This window comes from Rhinichthys klamathensis, unplaced genomic scaffold, assembly GCF_029890125.1.
Source record: "Rhinichthys klamathensis goyatoka isolate OS25496 unplaced genomic scaffold, OSU_Roscu_1.1 h1tg000009l_1, whole genome shotgun sequence".
In the NCBI taxonomy this organism is placed as follows: domain Eukaryota; kingdom Metazoa; phylum Chordata; class Actinopteri; order Cypriniformes; family Leuciscidae; genus Rhinichthys; species Rhinichthys klamathensis.
This window is the reverse complement of record NW_026606562.1, coordinates 5,674,470-5,694,081: the sequence shown is the minus strand read 5'-3', so window position 1 is coordinate 5,694,081 and position 19,612 is coordinate 5,674,470.

The window sequence follows — 19,612 nt, the reverse complement described above, 5'->3', positions numbered from 1 at the left end:
TATTTCCTCCTCATCTGACACTGCTGTATTAACTTCAGTCCCTGACCTGCACACTTTTGCATAGTGACCTTTTCTCTGACACAGGTTACATGCTACTTCTCTGGCTGGGCACTGGTTTTTGCTGTGTGCTGGTGTTCTACCACACCACATGCACCGTGTCTGGTTACTTGGCTGTGTCTGATAACTGCTTTTATCATTTGTTCTAGCCAGCATTTTCTGCTGTCTTCCTTTGCCAAACTTTTGTTTTGTTTGAATGCTGTCCATGTCTGTGGCCTCTGCCTTGAAGTTACTCTTCAACAGGTCCTGTTGTTTTTTCACACTTTCGCTCTGACGCGCACGCGTCACCGCTCTCTCCAGCGTTAACTCAGAGTCCAGCTGCAGTTGCTCCGACAGTTTTTTATCGCGCAAGCCTACAAGTCTGTCCCAGACCATTTCGTCGTGCAGCTGTCCATTGACGCAGTGCTCTGACAAGCAATGAAGTGCAGTGATAAAACTGTCTACTGTCTCCCCTTGTTCCTGCTGTCTCTGGTTGAATTTGGCTCGCTCAAAAATAACATTTCTCCTCACCACGAAATGTCACTCTAGCTTCTCTTTGACAGTGTTGTACACGCTTGCCTAGTGAAGTGAAGTCACAATATCTTCCGCCTCGTCCCCCATAGTATAAATTAAAGTGTTCACCTGGTTTTCATCCGGCTGTAGCTCTAGACCCGATGCAATCCGGAATCTCTCAAACCTTCGAAACCACTTGGGCCACTCTTCTGGCTTTGTGAAGTCAAACTTGGGTGGTGGGGGAATCTGGAATCGCTCCATTTTCTTTCCTCCTCGTCTGCCGCGAACATTAACTACGAGTCACGTTAGCTTTGCAAGCAAGCTAAATTCAGACTTACTAACTGACTAAAATTTACGCGAGTTCTCTCCAGTTAATTCTGCGAAACCTTATCACATGTTTACCCGAATTGGTAACTGAAGTCTTCTGACACCATGTAGAGTTAACATTCCACTTTAAGATTAATTCATTCAATATTACATGTAATTTGGTAGTAAAACAAATTGTTAAAGTGTAAGTAGTACTGTTATGTGTAAGCAGGGACGAAGAGAGGTGTGAATCCAGTTGCAGCAGTATTTATTGAAAATGAAAACAAAGATAATCCAACTAGAGCAGTGTTCTTCAACCCTGCTCCTGAAGGACCCCCAACACTGCACATTTTCTTTGTCTCCCTAATCAAACACACCTGATTCAACTCATCAGCTCATTATCACATGGGTTAATGAGCTGATGAGTTGAATCAGGTGTGTTTGAATAGGGAGACAAAGAAAATGTGCAGTGTTGGGGGTCCTTCAGGAGCAGGGTTGAAGAACACTGAACTAGAGGGTCAAAACCAGGAACATGAAACATGATGAAGCAGGAACGCAACAGCTTCACACAATGTGCAAAGAAAACAACCAACAAACCAAGACTGAAACACTTATATACACTCAAAGGGAGATTGGCAAACAAGACACAACTAGGAACAATCAGGAACCAATTAACAAGAAAAACTACAAAGGACTACAAAACATGGAGCAAGACAGGAAATTGTTCTGGGAGTTGTGATATTGTCTCTGATCTATTACCTACAGTAGATGGCGGTAATGCTCTTTTTAAGAATGCGAACCGCCAATAAGCCCAAAGAAGAAGAAGAAGAAGCAAGACAGGAAATAACATAAAAGTCCAGGAACACACAAGACAGGGGAACACAGGTTAGATTCATCACAGGTACGCTATATATGTGTAACATTTGCAACTGTTTTTTACCACTTAATTAGAAGCACCACAATTTTAAATTGTGCCTTCTGTTACATAACAACTAAGTTACTGAACAGACAAGTAGAAGTTTATTTTAAAATGCAAAGTATTGAAAATCAAAATAAAACTCTGTAAACCCTGGCATTTTTGCAATACTATAAGTGTGTCCCATCGGGTAATCAAAAGTTCTTCACACACTTGCAGTCTTCAAGCCCACTTGAACACTTACAAGTAGATAAGTGGTCAAGTGCAAAGACTGCAAGTGTGGGTATTTGGAAAGGCCAATATAAGAACCCTAAAGGAGTGTATTTGGCAAAGAAATACTCCCATCATATGTCCAACTTGTTTTTTGTTTTTTTACTTTGGCCATGTTTAGTATGAGAATCCAACTCTTTAACAGTGTAAATAAGTCAAAAGGCATGCATGAAATAGCATTAGACATCGCCTTTAACCAATCCACTGTAGAAGCTTATTATATTTGTATTTTTATGGAGTCACACTGTTGTAACTTAAGTTTAGGAAAATAAACTCACCAATAACCACAATGACCAGAACAGCATTCAGCAGAGCAGAGATGATAGTAAATGTCTTCCATGGTGTCTGATTCTGCTGAATGTCCTTCACTGTGGTGAGATTTTGCTGAACGTACTTCACCACTGTGTGATTCTGACACTCAGTTAACTTGGTTAATTGAGTTGGGGCTGTAAATAAAAAGCTGTGTTTAGAGCAACTATTGAGAATCTTAAGTGTCTAAAAAAAGTATACTGTGGATAACAAGTATAAAGCAAAAATTGAAAGATCACTCACCAGTGATGTGCAGTCTGGTGCCGCCGCTGAATTTTACAGTTCGGTCTGAGTTCATGCAGTAATAAACACCTAACTCATCAATAGTGATATTATTTATGATCAGACGATTTGATTGCACAGAATATTTCCGTATTGTTTTAATATTTTGTTGAAGTAAAATGTTGATGGTGGGTTTGAGAAGGAGCGTAATATCATAACCGGAGGATCTGGTAGATTCAGTAACAGCCATGTCACCTCATCTAAATCAAGATCACAGTTTATAGTCACATTTTGACCCAAATCTATAAACTGTGTTGTTAAAGTCTCTGCAGCTTGACACCATATAAGTAAATCTGCAATCATACACATAAAAACATTAGGAGTATTCTTGAAAATGAAATTATTAGCCTGTTAAAACATCATAAATACACAGTGACATGTTTACAAAGTATATAAAAAGATATTTATAATTTGTAATACTCACAGAGTGAAAGTTGCATAATCCTCATTTTGTTAAAAAAACTGACAGAGCACTTCATGATGGAGTCTTGTTTGTTTCACATCTCTTTGGAGAGGAACTTTACCTCAGACTAAGAGTGTCATTTTACCCACATCAAGAGGAAGTTAGTCAGGTTTAGACTGACCACAAGTGCAGTCTTTTATTCCATTCGTTCATACACTTAGATAATGTGTATAATCTCTTGCCTTGCTTAAAGTATGAATCTCATGTGTAATAAACTTTATTAATATAGCGCCTTTAAAGCAGCTTTACATAATAAAGGCACTTTACATAATAAAAAATACAAAGAGAGAAAAATAAATAAAAATACAAAGATAGAAATACAAAGCGTAAAAAAACAAAGGAACACACTGGTGTCACGATTAGCCACGCACTTCCTGGGTTAAATTGGACCACATTTCCCATCATACACCTCCCTGGACTGATTACACCATACACCTGCACTGCACTGATTACACACACACCTGCACTTCATTTACACACACATAAATGCAACTTCCACACACCACTTCTCTGCGAAGTCTAGACTTTCATTCTGAGCGTTTATCACTGTGGATTGTTTGTTGCCTTGACCTTGGATTGTGTACCCCGTTTCTGGTTGTTCTCTGCCTACCTCGACTTGGGTTGTTACTGGACCTTGCTTCTCGCCGCCTGCCCCGACCATTGCTTGTTATCTGGTTTGTCTCTGTCTTTTCTCCATTGCCCTGTTTGCTGGTGCTGATCCCTGCCTTTCTGACTACTCTAATAAAAGCTGCATATGGATCCCCTTGTGTCTGCTGAATCATTACAACTGGAATACAACATAATTAAAACCAGCAAGAAAAAGTTAACATAACCAGCTTGAGAGGAGCACAAATGGCGCTGAGGAATTGATATAGTTAGGAGCGCAGACAGATACTGAGGGCCAGACCATGCCGTGCCTGATGTGTGAGCATAAGGATTTTAAAATCCTGAACCTAACCGGGAGCCAATTCAGTATTGGAGTGATGTGTTCATTTCTCCTGACTCCAGTCAAGATCCGAGCATCAGAATTTTGCATGCATTGCAATTTGTTGATTGTGGTTTTAGGAACCCCTGCAAGAAGTGCATTGCAGTTGTCAATGTGGGAAAAAAACAAAAGTATTGATAAGCCTTTCCGTCACAGGAAAAGACAGCATAGGGCGAAGTCTAGCAATATTTCTGAGATGAAAAAAAAAAAGGAGTTCTGAACAGTATATTGCACATGTGGGTCAAAAGACAAACTTGAATCAAACATAGAAGTGATAATTAAGCCAAAGTGATCTTAAAGAAACATTAAAGAACTTTTCCTCTTCGGTCGCCCTACAGGTTGGAAGCAGAATTGTCCATTACCGCTGCCGTAAATAATTTAACCTACCGCAGCCTACTGTCGCACGCTCTCTGTTTATCTAGCACCGGCTTTGGAATGAACGATGTCCACAGACAAGGTAGAGTATGTTGCAGGATTTTATGAAAGTATGATGTATTGCGACATCAGAAACGAAAACAAAACAAAACAAAGCTATTGTAACGCTTGCCGTAAAGCAAGTCAAATTTTTAGTTTTCTTATGTCTCATTCAAACTACAGAAACGCGACCCGATCTGGGAAACTTGCAAAGTGCGGTTAGCAGATCAGAAAGTGCTAAAAAAGCAAGGGGCCTAAAATGCAACCCTGAGGGACACCATAGTGACAGAGCCAATCTCAGACCTGAAACCACTCATAAAAACAAACTGTCGGCGATCAGAGAGATAAGATCTAAAACAGTCGCAGAAACACTAAAGACAATTACAAGTCGGTTGTGATTGAAAGTATCAAAAGCACCGCTAAGATCAAGAAGGATAAGGATGGAGAGAGAACCAGAATCTGAAGCTAATAACAGATCATTTGTGACCTTGACCAAAGCTTTCACTGTGGTATGGAGTTTACTAAAACCAGACAGAAGGGGCTCGAAAAGATTATTAACAGTATTATGATTGTGTAGCTGCAAAGCCACAACTTGTTCTAGTGTTTCTGCCAGAAAGGGAAGGTTTAATAAGGGGCGATAATTATTTAAATTGTCCAAATCAACATTATGCTTTTTTGGAACAGGGGTTACAGCAGCAGTTTTCAATGCTGCTGGCACAACACACCAGTGCGTAGAGAGCCATTAATGATGCTGAGAACAGCCGGACACATACTGTAGAGTTAAAACCAGATTTAAATAAGCTTGTAGGGAGGGGATCAAGCGAGCAAGTGGTGGCTTTCAAATGTGACACCTCACTAGAGTCAATTTGAGGAAAAAAATTGTAAAAGATGTGCCAGAGAAACTAGGCAAGCAGAGTGTCGAAGAGGAAACAGGTGTAGCATGAATTAGGTTATGGACATTGTCAATTTTAGAACTGAAAAAATGAAGGAGATTATTACACAGCTGATTTGCGCAGAGAGGTGCCAATGTTAACTTTGAGGAGTCTGTTTATAGTCTATGACATGTACTGTATATTCGGTTTTGGTTTGGTTCTGTTTTTTTCTGTTCCCAGCGTGTGTATTTTGACTTATGGTACGTTTACACGTCAACGATGTACTAAGAAACTAAAAAGTTTTTGCTTTGCTTTTTTTTGCGTACAGACGAAAACGTAAAAATGATCCCCATTCAAAAGGATCCGCGAAAAGGATTAAAAACACTGTATTATTAATGAAAAAAATATTTTTGTCTCATGTACATGTTCATTTAATGCCCAAGACCAGGTCCCAGAAGACCCCCCCCCCCCCCCCCACACACACACATTTTTTTAATTAATTAATTTATTTTGTATTCCAAATGAAAGGATACAGACATTAACAGTGAGAAGAGGGAAAAAAGGGGGACATCAAAAGAGATTGAATAGGCTACACAAATCAATACAATATTACTTTCTATATAACAAATTAAAGGTTTTTACAACAGACTCACAGATATTATTTGTTTTAGAAACCTTTGAGTTTAAAGGTTTTGACATTTTCTTAAAAGAAGAAAAAGGGGACTTTATATCAGAGGAGAATATTCTTAAATCAGGATTACATTGAATGGTTCTGTCTTTATGAAGATGAAACTTGCCCAGAAGACCGTATAATCAAGATTAATATCGTTAGAAAGAAAATCTGACAAAAAATTATAGATTCTGTCATTTGTATGTTAAATAATCTGATAAAGTTAATGTTGTTTAGCAATGATGCAACATGTATTATTTATAAACGATTAGCTGATAAAGCTAGGGTAGGTAGAGATCAATTTTTTTCTATATATCAATGGATGGGTCTATAATTTATTTCGAGAGACAAAAAGTTCTTGACGGTCAGGTTGATGTTCTCTCTGGCTCAAACTTAGCTAACCACGTGTAGTTTAGCGGCCCATTCTCTACTCACTTTCAAATTAATGTTCTTTTGTTGCCTGTCTTTAGCTTGCGTGAGATGGCCTCTACTAAGACTCTGTTTACTCCTTGCATTGAAACATAGCCTACTCCACAGGGTTTATGGGGCAACATTACAGTCCTAGATATTGGAAATATGTGATTTAAAAAATAAATAAATTACAGTCTATGGTGTGAACACACAAAAACACATTTATAATAGGTGTCATGTCACGCATAGACTGTAAAAAAGGTGTCACGGGGTGACGGGAAGGCGGAACCTGTCGGAGCACTTCCGGTGAAACACCGGGCCGGTTCCGGTTTTACACGCGATGGCCGATCGCGGCATAATGGATTGAGAAATGAGTGTCAGCTGCGAGAAGTGAGGGAGGCGATCAGCGATCGGGACACGTGTCTCAATAAGGGATATAAAAACGCATTTTGGTGGAGGAGAGAGGAGAGACCGGAGAAGGGAAAGAAGCGGCCGAGATGGAGTGGGAACAGGACAGATGATTGCAGTCTTGGCGGATGCTATGAAGGAGAACATTCATGGACTGAAGAATTAATGTGCACTAGGGATGGGGAAATGAAGCCTCGTGAATAAATGAGGCTTTCCCCTGACTGTTCCGGGAAAAGATTCAAAGCTTCGAGAGTGTCGAGAACAGCGCCATCTGGTGCTTATTTAAAATAAAGCAGCCAGAAGCCTGTGTTAGAAGCTCTGGCAGATGTAATGAACTATTTTTTACAGTCTATCTATGGTAATGAAGCAACCACAACACACTCCATAATTTCAATGTTATGTGTAGAAATAAAAAGCCTTACACGTTTGTGTTTGATTTGTCCATTAATAAATAAATTATTTTACCCATTAAAGTGTGACAATAAAATATAAAATGAGCATATGATTTAATAAGATCTAATGTAGGCCTACTCTCTCTCTCCACACACACACACACACACATATAGTGAATAAGGACATTGTGTGATAGGATCATCTGTTCATCTGACACTTGGCAGTGATAGTGCTTATGTAACTGTAGGAATGACAGAAAGGTGATAAAGATTTAAATTATTCTGTAATGCCAATGTATATAGATGGGGGTAGACATGTTTCTGCATTCTCCAGTATTCAAGTGGATCTTCAGCTCTTTGTATGTTTGTCTCTAAGGTATTTATCCACTTCTACAATCGCATCAGAAGTGGCATTTGAGCTTTGTTTGTGCTGGTCTACAGCACTTTCCAACAGAAGCCAAAGGTTTCCACCTCAGAAGTGTGAGGATACATTTTTTTTGTTGGGAGTGACTGTACATGTGTGACTGAATATAAGACACATCAACGGTCAACAATTATACAATACAATGATAAAAAATAAAATAATACTAAATGCATTCATACATTGGAAGCTATAAGCTCAAAATATTCCCAGTTAGGGGAAGTCTTCCTTTTTTTGGCTGTTGCCATTGCTGTAAATACAAACCCGTCACCAAACACCCAAATACCAACACCAAATTACCTAAAAAACACCAAAAGTGCAACGATCTTACAAAAACAAAAAGACACAACAACAACAACAACAAAATAATAAGTAGTGTATTGATTAACTTTCAAAGTACAGCACTCTCCTCACAAACCCATCAACCAGAGCCCTGGTCCTGAGCCAACAAGGACCTTCGAGCCTTCTGACACCCAAAGCGATACGCACACGTGATTGGACAGAAAGTGAGGCTTCGTTTGTCAACGATCACGTGACCTCTGGGAAACCAATACACACCCCGATACAAGGCTTCAATGGGCTATATGCACGCATAACTTCCGCGTTTGATGCAAGGATGCTCTTGCGTTTCCGGTTGGGGAGATTTAAAGCGGAGGAAAACCGAGGAAAACGGGATTATGGCAGAGTCTTCAAAATTTACTGTCCTCTCGTCTTTGAAACGAAACTTTAATACGTTTAGATGTAATTTTATATATAGTTATGTTTATTTAATATAATAAACAAAGAAGCATAAACAAAATGAGGGGTGTCTGTTTTGTCTGTTTTTGTGACTAACGTTTCTTTAGTATAGCAATAGAGTATAAAAACCAATATAAATTCTCGGTATAGCATTGGACTCTACGATCGGCGGAAGTAATCCAGCATCCTTAGACCTTCACCGGAAATACCGCCGTGCATAGAGCCCATAGAAATTGGTTCGCTTTCGCGATACGCATATCGAAGCTTCAGTGTCATATGTAACATCACTAATGTGCAGTGGCGCAGATAGGATTTTTTAACTGGGGGGGACCAAGCTCCTCATAGGACCCTGCCCTGGTGACGTCACTCAGGAGGAGTCGTAGCACACACACACAGAGAGAGAGTGTAAACGTCGGTGGCATGAAGGCATCGTGTGTTTATTGACAATGACAACAGAACAGCGTGTAGTGAGAACGTGGGTACAAAGTAATGGTGACCGGTGTAGATCAGCCTGCGTCTGCCCCGACCCGATTCTGAAGCAGCGGCGGGCCGGGACACTCTACTTTGGCTAATGTACATATAGCGAAAACATTGGTTAATCCTCTGTTTTACCGATTTTTGTCACCTTTTGTAGGGATAGTGAGGGGGGGACGGATCGGGTCACTATAAATCTGGGGGGGTCATGTCCCCCCCGTCCCCAGTGCCATCTGCGCCCTTGCTAATGTGCACCGATTAGTGATGGCAAGATGATATGCCGTTATTTCCCTGTCAAATGTCGAGAGCGCATTATTGTAGCCTGAAAGTACATTAATATAATCTGCGAGCGTGAATCTCAATGCTCGCGCGCGGAATATAATGTGCCGAGCACGAATCTCTCCTCTTTGCTTAAAGTAAGCGTGTATGTGCTTAGACTGTGTCCCGTGCGTTCGCGCATGCCTAATTACTCTTCTCTTCGATTTCTTTCTCTTTGCTCTTGGCATAAACGCTGTCAAAACGGCAACAACCAATCAGAAATTGCTATTCCATATGTTATGTAGGTTTTTCCCCCCCTTTTTTTCTGCTGTTCTGTAAAGCACTTTGGCCAGCTAGTGGCTGTTGTAAAAATGAGCTATATAAATTAAATGAAGTTCCCCAGAGCCGGACAGTAACGGAGTACATTTACTTGAGTACAGTACTTAAGTACAATTTTGAGGGATCTGTACTTTACTCGAGTATCATTTTTGGGGAGTACTCATGACTTTACTCAAGTACATTTGAGAGGCAAATATTGTACTCTTTACTCCAATACATTTCTATCCATAACCGTGAGTACCCGAGTAAAAAAATAAATAAAAACATCTCGGAAACCCTCAATTTGTTGTTTCCCTCTCAAACGTGATTGGATTGTGCAGGCGCCACTGATTGGGACAGCCTATCAGCAATCACTTTCAGCTTTCCGCCAAAGTCAACTCCATGGTCAGATTTTATATTACACATTTATGTAAGCCAAGCATTTGGTTGGATGTTCTTGAGTATGTGGTGTGTTTAACACAGTCAGGTTCAAATGTGGCAGTGGCGTAGCCACGAGGGATTTCTGATTTCTTAAAAAAAAACTTTAGGAGGCAAAATATATTTTTACTGATTATGTGAATTACACTGCGCAAACCAAAGTAGGCTACTACCCAGCAAATGAAGAAGGGTTGGTGCTCAGTCTCCACAGAACATAAAATATTAATTTTGTTTTATTTTATTTTTCGGGTTTGCATTTATGAGGAAAAAACAATGTTATGGACGTGTTCTCCGTTACGGACGTGAGCGCTCTGAAAGCGGCATAAAAAATGCTTTAAAAGTTTCACAGAGACATCAAACAGAAAACACAAAACCTTTCTTTAACCTGAATTTCGTTTTGCATTAATTGTATCTTAATTTTAATCAATGTTTCATCAACCAATTGCCTGGGTTTAATAAATAAGAAGTAAATAGCAGACGATAGATAAGAAATGGAGGCGCCGGCACGTGAACTGGATCTCGTCTCATAAATGAACCGAAATGCCTCTCACAGATATGTCTACTTTTAAACAGAAAAATTCAAAACGAAAGAAAACAGACTACAGACTGCTCTCTGCTTATGTAATCCGTATGAAATGTGCATTTCTCTCTGGCGCGGTCACTACTGAATATCGCGAGTCAGCATCGTCAACTTCATCTAGCCGACACTGACAAAGAAAACACTTGTTTATTAACAAGTGTTTATTAATAAACAATTAAAATATCTCCTTGCTATATTTTACATATTCATAATCATTCCTTTTGCCGGTTCTTTGTGACAGCTTTTAGGTGTTTTATTGGCAGCGCCACCCTTACATGTGGTGTGTGTGTGTGTGTGTGTGTGTTGTCCCCGCATTTAAAGATGGGACCCCCCAAAAATTTAATTAAATTAAATAAAGCAACATGGTAAAAAGATGAAAATGACTTGATTTTACTTTCAATTCCTTTTACATTCTCCAAGGTATTAACATTAAAATTTTTCATAACTCCATGTAGGACGTTTCTGTGCATAAATGTAAGCACTGTGGCAGTAGATTACTAATGCAATATTTAGAAAATTTACTCTTGTACTCCTGATACTCAAGTACTTTTAAAAACAAGTACTTTAGTACTTTTACTTAAGTAGACATCTGACTGTAGTACTTTTACTTGTACTTGAGTAAAATTTAGCAAGGGGTATCTGTACTTTTACTCAAGTAACAAAGCTCTGTACTCTGTCCGCCTCTAAACGTAAGTTAGGGAGGAGCGAGCCCATCCAATCTTTCAATCAACAAACAGAGTATATAAGCAGCCGCTTACCTCCCCCTAGTATCAGCTGTTCCAGTATCCCTCCACCTCCCCAAACTCCACCTTCATCTTTATGGCGTTATTCCCCTGTCAAATGTCGAGAGCGCATTATTGTAGCGCGAAAGTACATTAATATAATGCGCGAGCGGACCACAACAGGAGTATACACTTCCTCGCTAAGTAGGTACAAAGATATAGAACACATTCTAGATCATGGTTGAGGTGCAATTCAGCTTTATAGTTCAGGAGATAGATACTCGGAGATAGAGCAAAAGATTTACCAATAATCCTCTGAACAATTTTATGTATTTCTTTCCAACCTTGATCATATCACAGCTTCAAAACATATGCATCACTGTGCCAATATTAGACTTACACTTGAAACACAATTGGGAGACATTAGGAAAAATCTTATGGAGACGAGCCGGTGTTAAATAAGTCCTGTAAATGAACTTAAAGTTTTGCTCGTGATTCGATATAGAGGCTCCTCTAAAAAAGACACCGGAGCAGACCGATAGCCACGCCTCATCACTGAAATTTGTTTCAAAGTCTTTTTCCCATATCAGTTTCAGAGGGTCAAAGGAGGAAGGGCCGACATTAGATAATATAGTATAAAAGCAGAAATCTTCCTTTTGAGGGAAATTGAAGAATGCAATTGTTTTTCTATCTCAGAAAGATCAAAACGTATTCTGTTGTCCTTTAAAAGTGATTCCAGAAAATGTCGTAGTTGCAAGAATTTGTAGAAATCATTATCGTGTAAGTTAAATTGCTGTTTTAACAACTGAATTGATTTTAGATTGCCCTGGTCAAATAACTGGTCCAGCTCCAGAATTCCCCTCAGTCTCCATGATCGAAGACCAATGTTCTGAATAGCAAGGGGTAGGTCAGGGTTGAATGAAATAGGAGATTTTAAAGATAAAATATATGAAATATTCAAATACTTCAAAACGTCTTTCCAAGCCAGGAGAGTGTTTGACACCGTATAAATATGGACACTGATTCGATTTTATGTACACTGTAAATAAATGGTAAAGTGCATAACAAGTTTGGGAAACATCTCGAAGACTCAATTCCTACCCAACGTGAATCCATATTAAGAAACCAATTTATCATGTTTTTTATCTGAGCAGACCAAAAATATAACTGGAAGTTAGGGAGTGAGACCCCTCCCAGTTCCCTGGGTTTCAGTAAAGTAGAAAATTTGAGTCTAGGCTTTTTTTGATTCCAGATGAATTTTGATATCATAGAATTTAACTTTTTAAAGAAAGCAACAGTCAAATAGCAGGGCAAACTTTAAAATAGAAAATTCAGTCAGGGAAGAATGTTCATCCTTATTACATTAATCTTGCCCAAAAATGAAATGGGGAGATTTGACCAGTCGGACAAGTCCTGGCTAATTTTGGTAATTAATGGGATGTAATTAGCTTTGAATTAATCACACAAATCGGGTGTAACATTTATTCCCAGATATTGAAAACCAGAGGGAGCTAGACGGAACAGGGAACCCAAACCAGCTTCAGGGGGAGCATACAAGTACAAGGCCTGAGATTTATTTAGGTTAATTTTATATCCTGAAAATGTGCTATATTCTCTGATAATAGAAAGAATTGCATCAACCGAAGTCTTAGGGTACTTAAAATATAGTAGCACATCGTCGGCATAAAGTGAAATACGATGCTCATCTGAGCCAACTCGAATACCCAGTATGCTTGTATTTGCCCTCATTACTGCAGCCAGGGGTTCGATAACCAAAGAAAATAAGAGAGGTGAGAGAGGGCAGCCTTGACGGCATCCTCTGCCAACAGGAAATCTACTAGACATTAACCGGTTTGTATTAACCACTGCCATAGGCTGGGAATATAACAGTTTAATCAAGTTAATGAAATTTTGTCCTAGGTTTATCCTCTCTAATACAGCGAAAAGGAAAGGCCACTCCACCCTATCGAATGCCTTTTCGGCATCAAGCGACACAATTAAAGTGGGGTCTTTGGTCACATGTACATGATCTAGAATATTCAATAATCTACGAATATTATCAGAGCCATATCTAGATTTTACAAATCCGGTCTGGTCCGGCGAAACGACAGAGGGAAGGACAGATTCAAGGTGCCGAGCCATTGCTTTAGCCACAATTTTGTAATCTACATTCAATAAACGAATCGGGCGGTAAGAGGAGCAATCCAAAGGGTCTTTGTCTTTTTTAAAAATGAGACTAATAACGGCAGAGAACCAAGAATCAGGAATTAAATTTAACTCAAAAAGGTTATTGATTGCAGGCATTAAGATTGGGCTTATATCCTGCCAGAATTCGGCGCTTTACCTGAGGGCGTAGATTGAATAGCTTGCCAAATTTCCTCCTTAGTGAAGGGGGCGTTTAAAAGAGTTCTGTTAGTTTCAGAAACAACAGGAAGAGAAATCTTACGCAAATAATCTCCATCAAAGCTCCTTCGTCCTCAGCTTTATATAAAGTCCTATAAAAATCAGAAAAAGTATCATTAATTATCCGGGGATCAAAGGCTACGCTGCCCTCTGGGGTCCTGATTGCCTTTATAACTCTCTCTTGTTGAGCCTTTTTTAGTTGATATGCAAGTAAATGGCTGGGCTTATTTCCAAATTCGTAATATTTTTGCTTACTAAAAAATATTAATTTCTTAATATGCTCTGTATGGTCTAAATTTAACTTAGCTCTGGCTCTGTTCAAATGAATCCAATTTGTCTGATTTGGTATTTGTTTGTGTTGATTTTCTAAGTGATTTAATTCGGCCTCTAATTCTCTCCTTTTTTGGGTCTTGACTTTATTCACTAAGGAAGCATAGGAGATAATGTGGCCCCGTAAAACCGCTTTAGCAGCATCCCATTTTGTCGCTGAGGAAACAGGAGAGTTTTGATTGTCCTGCCAGTAATTAACTATTTTCTGCTTAAGGAACATACAAAAATCATCATTATTCAAATGTGAAATATTAAACTTCCAATAATTGGATTTAGGAATGCTTTTTAATTTTTTTAATGTTTAATTTTTTTTATCAGTGAGCAGGAGCACTTTGACAGGAGGATAGAAAAATAGTTAAAGAAGAGTGGCAACCCATAGGGGAGTCATCATAATTCATAAATGGTGTTAAAAAATATATTTTTTTGTTAACAACAATATTGTCTTTTTCTTCTAATTGGCCCTTGGGATTTTAGGATAAATTTTGGGATAAATTGTTTTCGTCTTCATAAAATGCTGTGTGGGACACTGTTTTGTAGCTGTATGACGACCAATAGAGAATAGAACAGCAGATATTTCATAGAGGATCCATTTGATTAAACGGTGTATGTCTAATGGGCTAAATTTGGTTAATATCTAAATGTAACTTTATATAAATTTACAACAACATATTTCACTCTGTCTCCTGTATATAAAAACCTACTGTGAATAGGCCTATAACTGCAGTAGGTCATATCATTACTTGTCATAACAAATAGTTGATCCAACTATGTGTATTTTTAATTTTTCAATTCACAAAAACAAATAGTCTTCTGTAGGGTGAGTGAAGAGACTGAACTGAATATCTACAGATATTTTAATCCGTGCAGATCGACACTGTAACGTTTATATTTAAATTAACAAAAAACACAAAATTGTCAAGTCTACGGACGGGTTATTGATGTGTAAGCGTCGATTTAATTATGTTATTTTGCAGTTTATTCCCCTACTGGACGCATCAGGAACAACAGGGGCTTAAAACTGGCACCGGCTCCAGGTCTGCAGCCTCCCTCTCAGTGCGTTCTTGTTCAAAGGAGAGCCAGAGTTGCCATGTCCTAGTAAAATCGACTATTAGCCTAATAGTTATTAGTTTGATGCTGTTTCTCCTTCTGTTAATGCCATCATAATATCGCTAATCTTTCTGTTTGAATTAGCGTTGTGGTGTCAGAGGCATAAGGCTGTGCCAAAACATTTACATTTATTCATTTAGCAGACACTTTTATCCAAAGCGACTTACAAATGAGAACAATAGAAGCAGTTAAACTAACAGTAGGAAAACAATATACAAGAGCTATGACCCTTCCAGTTTAATCTAACGCAGTAGGATACATGTACATAGGCCTAAAGGATTATTAGGAACACCATACTAATACTGTGTTTGACCCCTTTCGCCTTCAGAACTGCCTTAATTCTACGTGGCATTGATTCAACAAGGTGCTGAAAGCATTCTTTAGAAATGTTGGCCCATATTGATAGGATAGCATTTTGCAGTTGATGGAGATTTGTGGGATGCACATCCAGGGCACGAAGCTCCCGTTCCACCACATCCCAAAGATGCTCTATTGGGTTGAGATCTGGTGACTGTGGGGGCCATTTTAGTACAGTGAACTCATTGTCATGTTCAAGAAACCAATTTGAAATGATTCGAGCTTTGTGACATGGTGCATTATCCTGCTGGAAGTAGCCATCAGAGGATGGGTACATGGTGGCCATAAAGTGATGGACATGGTCAGAAACAATGCTCAGGTAGGCCGTGGCATTTAAACGATGCCCAATTGGCACTAAGGGGCCTAAAGTGTGCCAAGAAAACATCCCCCACACCATTACACCACCACCACCAGCCTGCACAGTGGTAACAAGGCATGATGGATCCATGTTCTCATTCTGTTAACGCCAAATTCTGCCTCTACCATCTGAATGTCTCAACAGAAATCGAGACTCATCAGACCAGGCAACATTTTTCCAGTCTTCAACTGTCCAATTTTGGTGAGCTCTTGCAAATTGTAGCCTCTTTTTCCTATTTGTAGTGGAGATGAGTGGTACCCGGTGGGGTCTTCTGCTGTTGTAGCCCATCCGCCTCAAGGTTGTGCGTGTTGTGGCTTCACAAATGCTTTGCTGCATACCTCGGTTGTAACGAGTGGTTATTTCAGTCAAAGTTGCTCTTCTATCAGCTTGAATCAGTCGGCCCATTCTCCTCTGACCTCTAGCATCAACAAGGCATTTTCGCCCACAGGACTGCCGCATACTGGATGTTTTTCCCTGTTCACAGCATTCTTTGTAAACCCTAGAAATGGTCGTGCGTGAAAATCCCAGTAACTGAGCAGATTGTGAAATACTCAGACCGGCCCGTCTGGCACCAACAACCATGCCACGCTCAAAATTGCTTAAATCACCTTTCTTTCCCATTCTGACATTCAGTTTGGAGTTCAGGAGATTGTCTTGACCAGGACCACACCCCTAAATGCATTGAAGCAACTGCCATGTGATTGGTTGATTAGATAATTGCATTAATGAGAGATTGAACTGGTGTTCCTTTAGGTGAGTGTATAGACTACATATAAATAGAAGAGGAAGTTTTAGTAGCTATTACAGGATCAAGTGCTGCCGAAAAAGATGCGTCTTAAGCCGTTCAAAACTTCAAAATTGCGCTATATCACAGCTGCATAAGCATAACTGACTGTAATTGTTTTTTTTACCAGTCAATTTTTTAGACTCCGCCACTTTCTCTAGTGAAACTGAGCTTCAGACAGAGATCTTTCATTATACGGTATAAGTTATTTTATATAAGGTGGAAGGGCTCTCTTGTATACCATGCTCTCTCTCTGTTTATCAATGATAAAGCTATAAAGGGAATTAACTAAATATTTTTGGATTTCATTTGGTAAATTTTGGATTTTGTGAATCCAGTGTTGTTATGGTATTTGATTCCTAATAATATCTTCAACAAACTTGGTGGCCTGTCTTTCCTATTAAACTAAGTGCAACTTTTTGCCTGGCAAGTTACCCATTTCCTTATCTAACTTTCATCAGCAATGCCTTCTCTCGTGGAAATTGTGTCTTGTCCACAGCTTTCCCCCCATAAAGTTCTCCTTTGGAACAACGATATAACCGTTAGAAATAAGTCTCTCTTTTTCCGTAGATGGTTTAACAATAACTTTAATTGCATCCTATCTGTCTTTGATGATTTTGGTCATATTCTAACTTATAAGCGACTTTTGAATCTCGATAACTTTCCTGTTCCACCAAAGGAATATAATAACTTGATAAAAGCTTTACCAGCAGGCTTAATCCAATTAATTAAAAGCCGCCTTAGCTTCGCCTTCAGTAAAGGTAACAGTGTTTATACGGCATTACGCTTGGGTGGTATTGATTTTTTAGATCGAAAATACAACAACAGACATATTCGTACAATTTTTCAAATGAAAAGAAAGATTAGGGGTGAATTCTATTGGGAATCCTTTGTAACAAACGTAAACTGGAAAAAGGCCTGGCTTTTGCCTATATGTTGTGTATCCAACAAAGTTAAGGAAATTCATTATAAAATCCTTCATAAGATCTATCCTGTTAACTCTTCCATTTCTAAATATTCTGATATTGATGAAACTTGCTATGTGGTTTTGTTGAAGAAACAGCCGCCCATTTATTTTGTGACTGTAACCAATAGATTTTGGGCTAAATTAAGTTATTTTGTTTTTAGCCCTACAAATGTGACCCACACCTTCATTCTCAAAGAGGTTATCTTTTATCCAAAGTTGCTGTCCCTTGAATATATTGTTAACTTCTTTATCTTGTATGCAAAATTCTTCATCCACAAGCAAAAATGGCTTAAATCTCCTTTGAGCTTTCCTCTTTTTCTTGCTGAACTTTACTTTTTTATTTCATCCCTTAGACTTATAAATGATAAAACATATTTATTCAAACATATGACTTGACCTTATTATTATGCTTTTCTTTCTTTGTTGTGTATAATTACATAATTTGATGTATGCAAACCCAGGATATTTATTTTCTGATAGGCTACCATTGTTTGGTACAAAAAAACAAAAAACAAAACACTGAAGACAGCGCTTTCAACAGGAAGAAGTGACTTACTCCTCAGCAATAAATGATAGAATCATGAGACGTTTTTAGTAGTGATGGTAGAAATGAAGCTTTTCAAAGCTTCGAATCAATTGAACCAATTGCTTCGCAAAATGATTCACTGTTTAAAATCGTTTGAAACTCCACACGCGGGTGACCCCTGCTGGCCAGAACAGTGTAAATGCAACAAAAACTCAGGTCAAAGTGCATTAAAACGAGAAAAACACGTATTGCAAACACATAGAAAACGTTTTATTGGAAGTAAATATAAAATGCAATCAACTATAGTTAGTTAAATCAGCTAATACAATTAAATTTCAAGTCAAGTGTCTGTATACTATGTGTTCTTTTATCAATGTTCCATAGCTGGATCAGCTAAATAGGCCAATAATAGACTATTACTATTATCCCTTTTAATTACACTATGTCTAATTAAAACGTTTACAAATGTATCAAACTGATCAGATATTAGGTAAAACCATGAGTAAAAGATTCATGGGTTCACAGATTATCGCCCCCCAGCGGTGAACCATTGAAATTGACGTAACGAAGCCTCGTTTACTGAAATCACGTGACTTTGGTAGTTTGATACGCGCTCTGAACCACTGAATCGAAACAAAAGATTCATAAAGGTCTTGAAGCTTCATGAAGCAGTGTTTAAAAGTACAGTAATCTTAGACCTTAGATCTTTAGACCTGCCTAAATATAATAGGAAAACACCAGACTGGACTATGTATAGGCCTACGTTGTGGAGAAGTGGAAAATGTAAAACATAGGCCTACTCTTGACATGTAGAAAGTAGCCTAGGCCTACTCTGAAAAAAAGGAAAGAACTAGAGAGGGCAACGAAGAATGGATTGAGTTTAAAAAAACAATTGAGTTTGTATGGCACATTGACTCGTTCATTGACTCGTTTCTGAGTCGATCCTATTTGATTCATTTGGATTTTGAGACTTTCATTTCTGGCATGCCAGACCTACATCATAATAATTTTCGCTGCCGCTAGGGTGCGTCTAGATTTCTAGGCTAAAGTAAACTGACAGCCCAATGAGATTACACCTCAGTCCAGAAGATGGCGGTAATGCACCTCGTATGCAAACTGCAAAAAAAAAAAAAAAAAAAAACTACAGAAGAAGAAGAGGCAGTGTTTCGAAAACGCCCACTAGATTTTAGTGAGCCTGCTGACTGAGCCATAAATGGAAAGTAACCACTATAGGTTACTATTGAAATAACAAAAACGGCAGGCTATAGTTTATTTCAGACTGGCGCCATCAAGCTCCTTATTCGGATTAACCTCGCAAACACGACGGTTGTTCCTCGAACGTGATAATCGTCTCCGATATATAAAAAAAACAAAATGTTTTCTGAGGACACTTCTGCACGTGGCGTTGGTGATGTGAGAGAGCCCAACTGGATACTTCATAGAAATCCCCGTGCGACATATTTAATTGTCTGTGGTTGATATATTAATGTTTAATGTTTTGTATTAAGTTTGATTTGATCTGTGAGAAAATGTTCCTAGCTGATTCCATGTCATGAATTTAATTTATGCTGTCTGCTAAGCGTA